Below are 15,003 nucleotides of genomic sequence, written 5' to 3' on the forward strand. Positions count from 1 at the left end.
CTGTTGCTGGCCTCGATGATACCTTTCCAAAGCAGCCGCTGGACTTCAGACCTGATGAAGGTCCTACCCTGGGCGCTGTACCGTCTGCTCCTGGTGGCGACGGGTTTGCAATCCGGGGTTAGGTTTGCAAAAAGGGAAGGCGGGTCGACCTTAAGGGTCGCGAGGCCACAAACGGTAAGGGGTGGTAAGGGCCTGCCAAATTTCAGGGTTAGGCTCTGGAGGTTGCACTGGAAATCCAGGCCGAGTAGCAAGGCAGCGCAGAGGTTGGAGAGAACGTAGAGGCGGAAGACACTGAACTCCACGCCCTGGACAGTGAGAGTGGTGATGCAGTACCCTTGGATCGCCACAGAGTGGGATCTGGAGGCCAGGGAGATTCTCTGGTTAGCGGAGTGTACTGCGAGGGAACAGCTGCTTACCGTATTGGGGTGAATGAAGCTCTCAGTGCTCCTGGAGTCCAGCAGGCAGGAGATCTCCTGCCCGTTGACCTTCACCTTTGTTGGAGCGGTCGCGAGATTGTGTGGTCGACACTGGTCAATCGTGACCGAGGCAAGACACGGCTAATCGTCGGCGGTTGCAGGCGATGAGCGGCCTGATGAGGTGCCTGACGGGCAGGGGTCCTGAGGCAGGTAAGATGGCGGGACCCATGGGCCGCACATGTCCTGGGGAGGCAAGGTGGCGGCGCCCATTGGTTCTGAGGGAGGCAAGATGGCAGCACCCACGGGCTCCACGTGTTGTGAATAGAGCAAGATGATGGCAGCCATGGGCCGCACATGGTCCGAGGAGGGGAAGATGGTGGTGCCCACAGGCCACACGTGGGGGTTGCCGGGACAATAGTGGCGATTGAGCGCGCCTGGCACACTGCAGCGAAATGTCCCTTCTTGCCACAGGCCTTGCCGAGGGCATTCCGTGCCGGGTAGCGCTCTCGGGGGTGTTTTGACTGTCCACAGAAGTAGCATTTGGGTCCCCTGAGGTTGGTTGGCTACCGCGTGGCGCAGGCGTGAAGTTGGCTGGGGACTGTCGCTGATGGGGTCCATGATGGGGTGGCCATCGGCGGGGCCCACGATGCACAGGGGGGGTGGGCCGCACGGTCGGGGGCATAGGCCTGAACGTTGCGTGAGGCGACCGTAAGTGAGAGAGCTAGCTTTTTGGTCTCTGCGATGTCAAGCGTGTCCCCTTCTAAGAGGTGCTGGCGAATGTAGGCAGACCCTATGATCGTAACGAATGCGTCTCTTATCAGCAGGTTCGAGTGTTCAGTGGCCAAAACGGCCTGGCAGTCACAGTCTCTAACGAGGGTGAGCAGGGCATGCCAGAAATGTTCCACAGGCTCACCGGGAAGTTGACGCCGCGTGGAGAGAAGATGCCCAGCGTAGATTTTGTTAGTCCACTGAGCGCAATTTTCCTTCAGTAGCGCCATGGGCTCTTTGTAGGTCGGCGCATCCTGGACGAGGGGAAAAATGTTGGAGTTCAGCCGTGTGTACAGAATCTGGAGCTTCTGTGCTTCTGGGATTGCGTCTGGCGCAGACCCGGTGTACACTTCAAAACAGGCTAGCCAATGTTCAAAGCCCTTTTTAGCGTTGTCTGCTTGAGGGTGCAGTTGCAGGCGATCCGGCTTGATGCGGAGATCCATCTCTGAAAATCTTCTGTGTAATAAATTGATGCACTATCAATTACGATGAGACAAGAGTAGAATGTAATCGAGGCTTTATTACACTGAGATGTGTGGCCTCCTACAGCAACTGACAATATGGCTGCTGTACGGGGAGCACACATATTTATATTCCACCTACTGGGCGGAGCCAGCTGGCAGGGATCTACCCCCGTACCTGTAGTACAAGGGCCTTACCGTAAAACCCATATATATACAGTATATACATCAGTGGTGACTACCACATTGATGTCTGTTAATGTTGATATTTTATATGTGAAGTGAATTGTTTGTGAGTGATGGTTTGCAGCATCAATTACCCTAAATTAATAGGTTGTACCATGTTAAACTGGATAGTGTATGTGGGATTTGTGAAGATTCAATTGTGAGATCCTGGCCTGTTTGTGTCTCTAACCCTCTATTTCTTTATTACAAAATTATCCATCTTCAATTCTTCACACAGTGCAATTACTTGCTTGCTGGCAGCTACAAAACGGAGGACTCTCTCCTTCGTGATTTGGCGCCCAGAGCACGGGACATCAGTGTAGGGGGCGCATGACCTGCTCTCTGCCACCATTTCTGGCGATAAGACTCTATTGATTCAAAGCAAAGTCTGGTCCTGGGAAAGGACACTGATGTCAGGAGGAGGTGGTTTGCCCCACTGGGCTCTGGGCCTGCGCTCTGCTAGATCCGGCTTAAGGAGCACATGTGCGCGGGACGGCCAGCATTTTTTAAAGTCAGTCACGGCCAGCACTTTTAAAAGCCGGTCGCGGCTGTTGGGCACTTCTTCCCATGATCGGCAATGCTGCGGCTGATCATTCCGCAGCCCTCCCGACACCCACTCACGACCCATCCCCGGGTCATGACCCTGAGTTAGAAAATGGCTGCTGTTGAGGACAGGGGTTTGTCGAGCTCCCGGTGAGTTATCCTAAATTGGGTCTACCTCCTAGACTGTTCTTCTGCTATCAGAACATTTGTGGTGAGGTCGGCCTTAATATCCTTTATTTTCTGGTAGTAGATGGTGTGTCTGGTGGGGTGGTCCACCTTGGGAGGGTCTCTTTAGGTGTTGTGTTTTGCACAGGACCGGACGGACCTGGCCTTGGGGGAGTGTTGGTTAGGGGGGTTAGATAGTCCGAGGGGCAATTATTTTGTCTTTATTCTTGTGGTGGTGTTGGGCTAGGCCACGCCCAGTGGTACGAACAAACCAATATTGATTTTTGTTTGTTTTTGGGTGGCTGAATCCTTTCCTAATTTTTATGGTTTTGGAGATCGGGCGGGGGTTCTTGCAGATCGTGGGTGGGCCTCTCCGACTGGGACCAGGCTATTTTCCTTTGAGTCTTTGGCCTTGACCCTAATGTTGCCTTTTGCCCTTTTGGGACAATGTTCATGTTGGTAGTTCAATGATCTGTTTTGTCCTTGGTCCTGGGGCTGGGTAATGGGGCTGTGGGGGTTCGATTCTTAGCTCTTGTTCTTGCTCTTTCTACTATCTCTAAGGGAGAGCATAGATTGGTAACATAGGTCTGGCTGTGTCTGGTCCTCTCCTTGAATTTGTCTTTTGTGTTCGGCCATCTTGAATGAGATCCAGCAGGTTCCCCCGGTTTTGGACTGATGAAGAGTTCAAATTGTGCTATAAGTGTTAGCCGAATTGCCCATAGCACTGGGGTACTCAGGTGTTGTTTTCTTCTTGTCATTCTGCTTTTAAGTTATGGTGTGGTGTTGGTCTAAATTGTTGCCTGTATTCTGTTCGGGTGCAGACGGGTCATTTAGCTGCCGGGGGAACCTGCTGGATTCCTGATTCACCTGGTCTTGTTGTTCCTAACACTTCAATGATTGGTGATGTGGGCTGCACCTGTTATACATTGACACCTGTAGCTATCTTTTTCCTTTATTTGTGTTTGTGTTGTGCGAATTTGTGTAAAAATGGAAAAACTCCAATAAAAAGATGTTTAAAAAAAAACAGCCTGTTTAATGGGTACCTTATCCACTACCTTAAACATTCACTCCCTTCAACACCAATGGATGCAACGTGTACCATCTACAGGTGCACTGCAGTAACTCACTGAGGCATCTTCAACAGCATCCCCCAAACACTCAGCCACTACCAACTGGATGAACAAGGGTAGCAAGTGCTTGGGCATACTACCACCTACACATTTCCCTCCAAGTCACACACTATCCTGACTTGGAAACATATCTCCGTTCCTTTATGGTCACTTGGTGACATTCCCAGAATGCCGCCCTGACAACATTGCGGGAGTGCCTACGCCACAAGAACTCCAATGGTTCAAGAAGTCAGCTGACCACCACCTTCACAAGGATTGGCGATATACGTTGGTCTTGCCAGAAACACTCACATCACATAAGTGAATTTTTAAAAAGTAAGCTTACACCTTTCTCCTTCTTTGCCACATATCCTTCTATGTTTCTGTGTTTTTATCATGACCATGCATCCCTCTGGCTGAAAAATGGGAAAATGTTGATGCATTGACATAACGGGCTGGTTTAGCACACGGCTAAATCGCTGGCTTTGAAAGCAGACTAGGGCAGGCCAGCAGCACGGTTTAATTCCTATACCAGCCTCCCTGAACAGGTGCCAGAATGTGGCAACTAGGGGCTTTTCACAGTAACTTCATTTGAAGCCTACTTATGACAATAAGCGATTTTCATTTCATTTCATTTTCATTTACGTGCAAAATCCACTGCGATCCTACAGTGCTATATAGGCCCCAAAGGCATTCAGTGGCTTAATGGGAGGCCACTGGTGTACTGCCCATAATTTTATTTCTATTAATTTCAATGAATTGAAACTTACGGGCGCTGCACTCCCAATTATTTAATAAGCTAGCTAATTAAGACCCTGCCATTGATGTGGATTCTTGATAACATGCTTGATAGCTGTATTTCAGCTTGTTATTAGCACTCGTGGTTTAGAAAATTTAACCCGGTGTAAAGCGGATACAGAGGACAATTTCAGAGACCAGCTTATCTTGGAGTGGCCAATTTTCCAGGTGTCCCTGATGTAGACATTTATCTCCATTCCCTGATTGGTCAAAATTATGTAACTCCCTACCTAACATAATTGTGGGAGTACCTTCACCACATGGACTGTAACAATCAAGAACAGTGCCCACCATTTTCTTTTCAAAGCTGGCTAGTGATAGGGAAAATGCCAGCCTTCCTTGTGATGTCCACATCCCAGTAATGACTTATTTTTAAAGAAATGAATAATATAATCAAAACAGTAGCATTGAGCTAACTTTCCATCTAAAGGAAGACAGCAGAAAGGAATAAAAGAAAAATAATTCTCTGAGTTAATATTTGTAATTATACTGAAAGCATTTTACTGTTTACATCGCTCTTGAATTCAATGTCACAATTTTATTAGATGGGTTATAAATATTCACATAAATCCTACCTTTCACTTTCCCAAAGCTTCAATTTGCAGCACAGCCGCTATGATCATCTTTCTTCTGCGACAGCATTAATAACTTGGTGTCCTCTGACTACATCATCAGGACATTCTCCCACAAACTTTTGCATTTCAGTAGCTTCATAACTTTATTCATCGACAGACATCTAACACATTATTTGGAGGGGATTTTGTTTTTGCCCTACATTTCCTGCTCATTATGCACAGTACCTCTGCTAAAGAATATATTTTAACAACTAATTGAGGAAGAAAATCTAATTCAAATGTGACCAGGTTGGGGTGGGGGAGGGTGCAATGGTAATGTCACTGGACTAATAATCCAGTGACCTAAATGACATGGGTTCTGTCATAATATACACTCAAGTATATGATGGTGCACAGACAGACACTGACTGACACACTGAATGACCAATCAACACACAGAACACAGAAGCCAATCACCAGGCAGGACACGGCCACTATAAAGCCAGAGGGCACTAGTTTTCCCGCTCTCTCGGGATCCAGCCTCTGAGACAGTCAGAGCCCGTGAGCAACAACCAGAACATCCACCATGTGGTAGTAAGATAGTCTGGTCAGGTTAGCCTCAGGTCTCCAGTCAACTCAGCATAGTGTCAACCCACAGTTCAAGTATGTTTAACAGTTCATAGCTCAATAAAATAGAGTTGCATTTATTCAAGTGGTGGAAGCCTGTCTCTCTCACTGCTATGGTAAACGCAGTCTTCGCAGACCCAGCAGACCCAACACATCAGGTTCAAATGCTACAACATCAGCTGGTGGAATTGAAAGTTCATCTCAGCAATAGTGATCATAAAACTCTCACTGATTGTTGCAGATATCTGTCCTGTTCACTAATGCCCTTGAGGGAAGGAAATTCTCCAGCCTACATGTGACTCCAGATCCACAGCAATGTGGTTGACTCATAACTGCCCTCTGAAATAACCTAGCCAATTACTCAGGGATGGGTAACAAGTGCTGACCCAGCCAGCAACACCCACATCCCATGAAAGAATTGTTAAACATGGAGAGTGTGCATAGATGATCAACTTTTATGAAATATTTGGATGTAGCTCTTTGGCAATGGAAATTGTATCAATAGAGAATGTTCAAGCTGGATGGATTAGTAGTGATGGATATTTTTTCAGAGACTTCCCTCTCTACATGGAGCCGTACCTAATGGGAGCCAGATTACAGAATGAGGCTTGGAACAGAACAAGGCAAATTTGCAGTGCTCTCAATTTTATCATTAAATTATTCTTTTCACAACACATTTTTCTAAATCAATTGCTGATACAGTCTTACCTGTTTTGGCAGTCACTTTTGATTACCTCGATGAGTTGGAAGAATAGGTCTCAGACTTTTCTGTTGGTGAGTTTGTGGCAATCCATCAGCAGAGTGAGCTTTGTGCTCATCTAACTGAATCATTGCTGACCTGGAACATGTCTTGGAGTCAATCTAATATCGGAAAGCTCCCAATAGCAGTTATGTAGGTAATCAATGGTAACAAGTTGATGAGGGAATAAGTGACATTTGCCAGATCAAACAACCTCAACAGGCGCTTATCGCTGAGAGTGGAGGGAGAAGGAAATAGGTATTTGCATCATTGTAAAATGTCAGACAGCCTTGAATTTAAAAAAACAATAATGTGCTGCCTCAGTGAATTACAGTGATGTGGAACGGCTTAACCATTGAGTCCCATATTGCATTTTCAGTTATTTGCATCGTTCCTGGTGTTGTACTTTCTTAATAATACCGGACAACTGTTGAATGTGAATTTTATTAGTGAGGGGGCTTGGCAGTGTAAATGCTGGGAAGATGTTTCCTCTTGTGTTGGGGCGGCGGCGGTGGGGGGGGGGGGGGGGGGGGGGGTGGTGGTGGTGACAAGGGAGTTAAGGGCTATGGGAGAAAGACATGAAAGTGAAGCTAAGGCCACAATCACGTTAGATTGATCGTATAGAAAATGCTGGAGTAGACTCGATGGGCCAAATGTCCTACTCCTGACCCTATTTCTTATTTCATATGATTATATCATATGTCCAGTTTTGACAAGGTGATAAAAATGGAACATGCTGTCGCCTTTATGTTGCTCTCATTATTGCTTAATCTCAATGTGACATCTGCCATCACATTTGGCGGAAAATATATCTGTGGTGTGTGTCCCTCTGGTAAACTTTCTATATTTATGATTTTGCAGACAAAACGTTCTGTAACAATGTTAGTCAAGTGAGATGCACCACCCACCTCCTGTTACCTGCCAAAGCACACAGACAGTTAGTACATTTATCTTGATTTGTTTGAGCAACTAGGGGATAGAAATTGCTTGACACTGGAACCTAAACACAAAACAAGTAGCCATCGGGACACAACTAACAGGCAGGGGGTGCCAGTAATTGCCTAATAACGAGTAAGCAAATCCTGAAGTTAATGAAAGTCCATGGTAAGATCAGGAAGGAGGAGGAGATAGGGTGGTGGGAGGGCAGTTAACTGCTATGGCCTGGAGTGGGTCCCCGCTAGTTGTAGCCTCAAGCAATCCCTTTAAGTAGGTTTACCTGCTCCAAGGCAGAAGAAAACCGACCATGTTAAGCACATTCACTGACGTAAAGCACAACCCTCTGTACAAAAGAAAAAACCGTGATCCCTCATTTTCCATTGCCAATGCCAATGGAATAGAGGCCATGACTTACTCGACAGAGGAATTAATCTTTGCCTATTCTTTCTTTTTTTTTAAATAATTTTTATTGAAATTTTTCGATACAAACATTTACCCCTACTACATTTTAAATTATAACACAACAAATCCCCCCTGGAAAATCCTCCCCACGCCCTCCCCCGCGCGCACCCCCCCACCCTCCCCCCCCCCCCCCCCCCCCCCACCCCGCGCTACCAGTCTAGCAACCAAACCGCTTTTCCCTTTCTGCCGATGGCCTCGGGCAGTCATTGCCCGCGACCCCCCGCTGACGTGCTCCCTTCGTTGCTATCCCCCCCCCCCTCCTTTCCCCCCCCCCCCTTTCTCCCCGGGTTGCTGCTGTTTCGGCCTCCAGTTCCTATCTCTGATCCAGAAAGTCAAGGAAGGGCTGCCACCGCCGGAAGAACCCCTGTACCGACCCTCTCAGGGCGAATTTGATTCTTTCCAATTGGATGAAGCTTGCCATGTCGTTTAACCAGGTGTTAACACTTGGTGGCCTTGTGTCCCTCCACTGAATCAAGATCCTTCTCCGAGCTACCAAGGACGCAAAGGCCAATATTCCGACCTCCCCTGCCTCCTGTACTCCTGGCTCCACCCCAACCCCAAAAATCGCTAGCCCCCACCCTGGTTTGACCCTGGTTCCCACCACTCTCGATACCGTCCCCGCCACCCCCTCCCAGAACTCTTCCAGTGCCGGGCACATCCAGAACATATGTACATGGTTCGCAGGGCTTCCCGAACACCTAACACACCTGTCCTCACCCCCGAAGAACCGACTCATCCTAGTCCCCGTCATATGGGCTCTGTGCAGCACCTTAAATTGGATGAGGCCCAACCTTGCGCACGACGACGACGAATTGACCCTCTCTAAGGCATCCGCCCATGTCCCATCTTCTATCTGCTCTCCCAGCTCCGCTTCCCACTTGTCTTTCAGCTCCTCTATCGATACCTCCTCCACCTCCTGCATTATTTTGTAGATGTCCGAGACCTTCCCTTCTCCGACCCAGACCCCTGACAGCACCCTATCACTCACCCCTCTATCGGGAAGCAAGGGAAATCCTTCCACCTGTCGTCTGGCAAATGCCTTCACCTGCAGGTATCTAAACGTGTTCCCCGGGGGGAGCTCAAATTTCTCCTCCAGCTCTCCCAGGCTCGCAAACCTCCCCTCTATGAACATGTCCCTCAGTTGCCTGATGCCCGCCCTGTGCCAGCTCTGGAATCCCCCGCCAGTGTTCCCCGGGACAAATCTATGGTTCCCTCTCAGTGGCGCCGCCATCAAACCCCCCATTTCCCCCCTGTGTCGCCTCCACTGCCCCCAGATTTTCAGGGTGGCCGCCACTACCGGACTCGTGGTATACCTTGTGGGGGGGAGCGGCCATGGTGCCGTTACTAGCGCCCCCAGGCTTGTATTGCCGCAGGACGCCCTCTCCATACGTTTCCAAGCTGCCCCCTCCCCCTCCATCACCCACTTGCGCACCATCGATGCGTTCGCCGCCCAGTAGTATCCGGAAAGATTGGGTAGCGCTAATCCTCCCCTGTCCCTACTCCGTTCCAAGAAAATCCTTCTCACTCTAGGGGTGCCATGTGCCCACACATAGCCCATAATGCTGCTAGTTACCTTCTTGAAGAAGGCCCTGGGGAGAAAGATGGGCAAGCACTGAAACAGAAACAAGAACCTCGGGAGGACCGTCATTTTGACTGACTGCACCCTCCCTGCTAGCGACAGCGGTACCATGTCCCACCTCTTGAACTCCTCCTCCATCTGCTCCACCAGCCTTGAAAAGTTCAGCTTGTGGAGGGTCCCCCAGTTCCTTGCCACCTGCACCCCCAAGTACCTGAAGCTCTTTACTGCTCTCTTAAAGGGGAGCCGCCCAATTCCCTCCCCCTGATCTCCCGGGTGTATCACAAAGACCTCACTTTTACCCACATTTAATTTATATCCCGAAAAGTCCCCAAACTCCGCTAGTATTTCCATTACCTCCGGCATTCCCCCTTCCGGGTCCGCCACATATAACAACAAATCATCCGCATAGAGTGATACCCGATGTTCCTCCCCTCCCCTTGTCAGTCCTCTCCACCCCCCTGAACCCCTCAGTGCCATCGCCAACGGTTCGATCGCTAATGCAAATAGTAAGGGGGATAGGGGGCATCCCTGCCTGGTACCTCGATGGAGCCCAAAATACTCTGACCTCCTCCCGTTTGTAACCACACTCGCCATCGGGGCCGAATACAGCAGCTTCACCCACTTGATAAATCCCTCCCCAAACCCAAACCGTTCCAGCGTCTCCCACAGGTATTCCCACTCCACCCTATCGAATGCCTTCTCCGCATCCAGTGCTACCACTATCTCAGCCTCCCCCTCCACTGCTGGCATCATAATCACATTCAACAGTCTCCGGACATTTGTGTTAAGTTGTCGTCCCTTTACAAACCCCGTCTGGTCCTCATGGATTACCCCTGGCACACAATCCTCTATTCTGGTTGCCAGGACCTTTGCCAACAGTTTGGCATCTACATTCAAGAGGGAGATAGGCCTGTAGGACCCGCACTGTACAGGGTCTTTGTCCTGCTTCAGGATCAAGGAGATCAGGGCCTGTGACATTGTCGGGGGCAGAACCCCCCCCTCTCGCGCCTCATTGAAGGCTCGCACCAGCACTGGACCCACCAAGTCCACATACTTCTTATAAAATTCCACCGGGAACCCATCCGGCCCCGGCGCCTTCCCCGCCTGCATCTGGCCTATCCCTTTAACTAGCTCCTGCAGCTCTATCGGCGCCCCCAGCCCCTCCACCCGTTTCTCCTGGACCTTTGGGAACCTCAATCTATCGAGGAAGTTCTCCATTCCCCCCCTCCTCCTGGGAGGCTCAGACCGGTACAATTCCCTGTAGAAATCCCTGAAGACCCCGTTCACCTCTTGCCCCTTCTGCACTACGTTCCCTCCCTTCTCTCTCACTCCCCCAATCTCTCTGGCTGCATCTCGCTTGCGCAGCTGGTGTGCTAGCATCCTGCTCGCCTTTTCCCCGTACTCATAGACCGCGCCCTGTGCCCTTCTCCATTGCGTCTCCGCCTTCCTAGTGGTCAGTAGGTCAAACTGGGCCTGTAAACTGCGCCGCTCCCTCAACAGCCCCTCCTCTGGTGTCCCCGCATATCTCCTGTCCACTTCTATAAGTTCCCCCACCAGTCTCTCCCTCTCCTGCCTCTCCTTCCTTTCTCTGTGTGCCCTTATGGAGATCAGCTCTCCTCTGATCACTGCTTTCAGGGCCTCCCAGACTACCCCCACCTTCACCTCGCCCGTGTCGTTCGTGCCCAGATATCTCTCAATGCCCTTCCGGACCCTTCCGCACACCTCATCGTCCGCCAGCAGCCCCACATCCAGGCGCCACAACGGGCGCTGGTCCCGTGCTTCCCCCAGTTCTACCTCTACCCAGTGTGGTGCATGGTCCGAAATCGCAATGGCCGAGTACTCCGTGTCCTGCACTCTCGAAATCAGCCCCCTGCTCAGTACAAAAAAGTCTATTCTGGAGTACACCCTGTGGACGTGGGAGAAAAAAAGAATACTCCCTCGCCCTTGGCCTGCCAAATCTCCAAGGGTCTACCCCCCCCCATCTGCTCCATGAACCCCCTTAGCACCTCTGCCGCTGCCGGCCTCCTATTCGTCCTGGAACTCGATCTGTCCAGCCCAGGGTCGAGCACTGTATTGAAGTCCCCCCCCATGATCAGGCCCCCTGCCTCCAGACCCGGAATGAGGCCCAACAGGCGCCTCATAAAACCCGCGTCATCCCAATTCGGGGCATACACATTCACCAGCACCACATTCTCTCCCTGCAGCCTACCCTTCACCATCACGTACCTACCCTCCTTATCTGCTACCACCTGCGCCGCCACGAACGACACCCTCTTTCCCACCAAAATCGCCACCCCCCGGTTCTTTGCGTCCAAGCCTGAGTGGAACACCTGTCCCACCCACCCCCTTCTCAGGCGTACCTGGTCTACTACTCTCAAGTGAGTCTCCTGCAACATTGCCACATCCGCCTGCAGTCCCTTTAGGTGTGAAAAAACCCTTGCTCTCTTGACCGGCCCATTCAGCCCCCTCACGTTCCAAGTAACCAACCGGGTCGCGGAGCGACCTGTCCCTTTCCCCTGTCTATTAGCCATGTCCTGTCCCCTGTTCGCCCCGGGTCGACCCTCCCCTTCTGACCCGTTCCCCATGGCGATGGCCCCCCCCCTCTCTCCTCCCGTTCTTCCCTTCCCGTCCTCGGCCTTTCCAGCAGCAACCCGGTATCCCCCCCTAACCCCCCTTCCCCCCCTCCCCCCCTGGCTAGGACCCCTCCTAGCCGCGGTGTATCCACCATCGTACTCCCGAGAGTCAGCTGATTTTCGCTGACCCGGCTGCCCCTGCCACACTCCGACTCCTCCCGATGTGGGGGGGGAGGGGCCTCCCCCCCCCCCTTGCCATCCCTCTCTGACCCCGCTTCAGCGCGGGAAAAGCCGCCATTGCTGGCCACACCCCACTCTTCTCTCCTCCCCCTTCCTCCGTCCCGCGCGCGGGAAACAGGGGAAAGCCCGCGCTTTCGCCCGGCCACACCCTACCCCGCCATCTTCAATTCCACCCCCGTCCCCATCCAAGCCCATAAAAAAGCCCCCTTAAAACGAGAGGAAGAAAAAAGAGAAAAAGAAAACCCGCATAACCAACTTGCACCCCCCCGTCCCGCCTCCCCAACTTAACAATATAACAATATAAATAACAAATCTCAAATAAATACATAAATACATAACTATGCCTGCATAACTAAATAACTACCCAATAATAACGTATTTAACCATCACCCTCCATCGAACAGAACAGTAACCATAACCCTTAAAGAACAGATCAAAAAACAGTAAAAAAGCCCCCCCTACAACAACAATAATTAAGGGAAGTTGGCAACGGGAAGAGACACACAAAAAGGAACAAAGAAACCCCCCATAACACAAGTTTCAAAGAAACCAAACGATCCATCAACTTTAACCAAGTTCCGACCTGGCCTAAGAAAGACATGGGCCACTTGATCAGTCAAGGGTACTCGGGCGGCCTCGACCGCCGGCGTTCCCAAGTTCTAGTTCAGGTCCAGCTTTTCCTCCCGAACAAAAGTCCATGCCTCCTCTGGGGTCTCAAAGTAATGGTGCTGGTCCTTGTAGGTGACCCACAAGCGCGCTGGCTGCAGCATTCCGAACTTGATCCTCTTTGCGTGCAGCACCGCCTTCGTCCGGTTAAACCGGGCCCGCCGCTTTGCCACCTCCGCACTCCAGTCCTGATATATCCGCACCGTCGAATTCTCCCATTTGCTGCTTTTCTCCCTCTTGGCCCACCTCAGCACTTTCTCCCGATCACAGAAACGCTGGAATCGCACCAGCACCGCCCTCGGGGGCTCGTTCGCCCTAGGCCGCCTAGCCATGACCCGATATGCTTCTTCCAGCTCCAGAGGCGATGGACCGGCCCCCTCTCCCATCAGGGAGCTCAGCATCTCCGCTACATATTTCGGGAGATCAGGCCCCTCCAGGCCTTCTGCTAGGCCCAGGATCCTCAAGTTCTTCCGCCTCATTCGAGTGTCCAGCTCCTCAAAGCGGCTCTGCCATTTCAGGTGGAGTGCCTCGTGCACCTCCACCTTTCCCACGAGGACCGTGGCCTCCTCCTCCCTTGCAGTCACCTCCTGCTGCAGCTCTCTTATCGACGCCTCTTGGGTCGCCTGGGCCCCCATCAGCCTTGTGGTCGTCGCGTTCATGGACTCTAAGAGTTCCACTTTCAGCTCCGTAAAACACCGGAGGAGAGCAGCCTGCTGCTCCTCCGCCCATTTTCTCCAATCTTCTAGTGCGCCACCGGCCGCCATTTTGGTCCTCTTCCCCCGCTTTTTTCGGGGAGCTGCTGCCGCTTTTTTTGTCGCCCCACTCCGAGTACCGACCATAAAGTTGGTCTCACTCTCCTCAGGGAGCCTTCCCCCACCGGGATTCGTCTTTACAGTACCGTCGGGGCCCTCCAATCGGCCCTTAAACACCTTTGTCGCAGGAGCTGCCAAATGTGCGACTTAGCTGGTCATAGCCGCAACCGGAAGTCGCCTATTCTTTCTAACAATAACATTTATAATTTTTTTAAGTTCTGTTATATCTCCATATAGTCCAATGAGGATATTCCCAGAAGTACATGCCTTTCCTTTATACTTTCTTCCCTGGCGGTATCCTGGGAAAATGTCACTATCACGGTGGCACAGTAATTAGCATTGCTGCCTCACAACGCCAGGGACCCGGGTTTGATTCCTGCCTTGAGTGACTATCTGTGCGAAGTTTACACCTTCTCCCCGTACCTGTGTGGGTTTCCTTTGGGTGCTCCGGTTTCCACCCACAGACAACGATACCCTGATTAGATAGATTGGCCATGCTAAGTAGCTCCTTAGTGTCCGAAGATGTGCAGGTTAGGTGGGGTTAGGGAATAGGGAGGGGGAGTGGATCTAGATAGGGTGGTCTTTCAAAGGGTCGGTGCAGCCTCGATAGCTGAGTGGCCTCCTTTTGCACTGTATGGATTCTGTGGTTCTATATACTATCTAAAATGTACAAGTGTTCTAACTGTAGCTTAACAAATATTTTTGTATAAATTCATCATTACTTCTTTACTCTTGCATTTTATGCCCTATTTATAAATTCCAAAATCTTATTGGTTTTTAGGGGTTTTATTACACTTGTACTTTCACAGAATTATGTTTTTGAACCCTTAGGTATCTCTGTTTATCTTTTTATCTAATCCCCTCAGTATCATTCCATGAATTGCATATTCCTATAATTTGTTTTCTCCCTTAAAAGGTATTACCTCACACTCCCACCTTGCCTCTTTTTGGCGAGCTCAGGACGACTCTCTGAAATAGTTTGTAGTCTTCTTACTGTTGTTCAAACCTCCACTTTTAAATCATTAGCAGATTTGAGTGTAAAAGGTCTAAATCATGCGCCCCCCCCCCCCCCCCCCCTTCACCCCCCTCCGCTCCCCAGCTCTAAAGGATCACTACCATGGCAGAAAGGCAAGGTCCCATGCCAGTGGAAACATTTTCTTCTAGCGCTTGCCAGGCCTACTGCCATCTTCTCTATGAGCCTGGGGGGCAGTAACAAATGGGCCATACAGAAATAAAGGCCATTAAAGAAAGGAGAAAGTTTTGTAAAGGCCTTCTTTTGCTCCAATGTGAACTCCAGTGACACCGACGTAGGCCTTATTTTCTTCCACGT

The sequence above is a fragment of the Scyliorhinus canicula genome, chromosome 10, assembly GCF_902713615.1.
Source record: "Scyliorhinus canicula chromosome 10, sScyCan1.1, whole genome shotgun sequence".
In the NCBI taxonomy this organism is placed as follows: domain Eukaryota; kingdom Metazoa; phylum Chordata; class Chondrichthyes; order Carcharhiniformes; family Scyliorhinidae; genus Scyliorhinus; species Scyliorhinus canicula.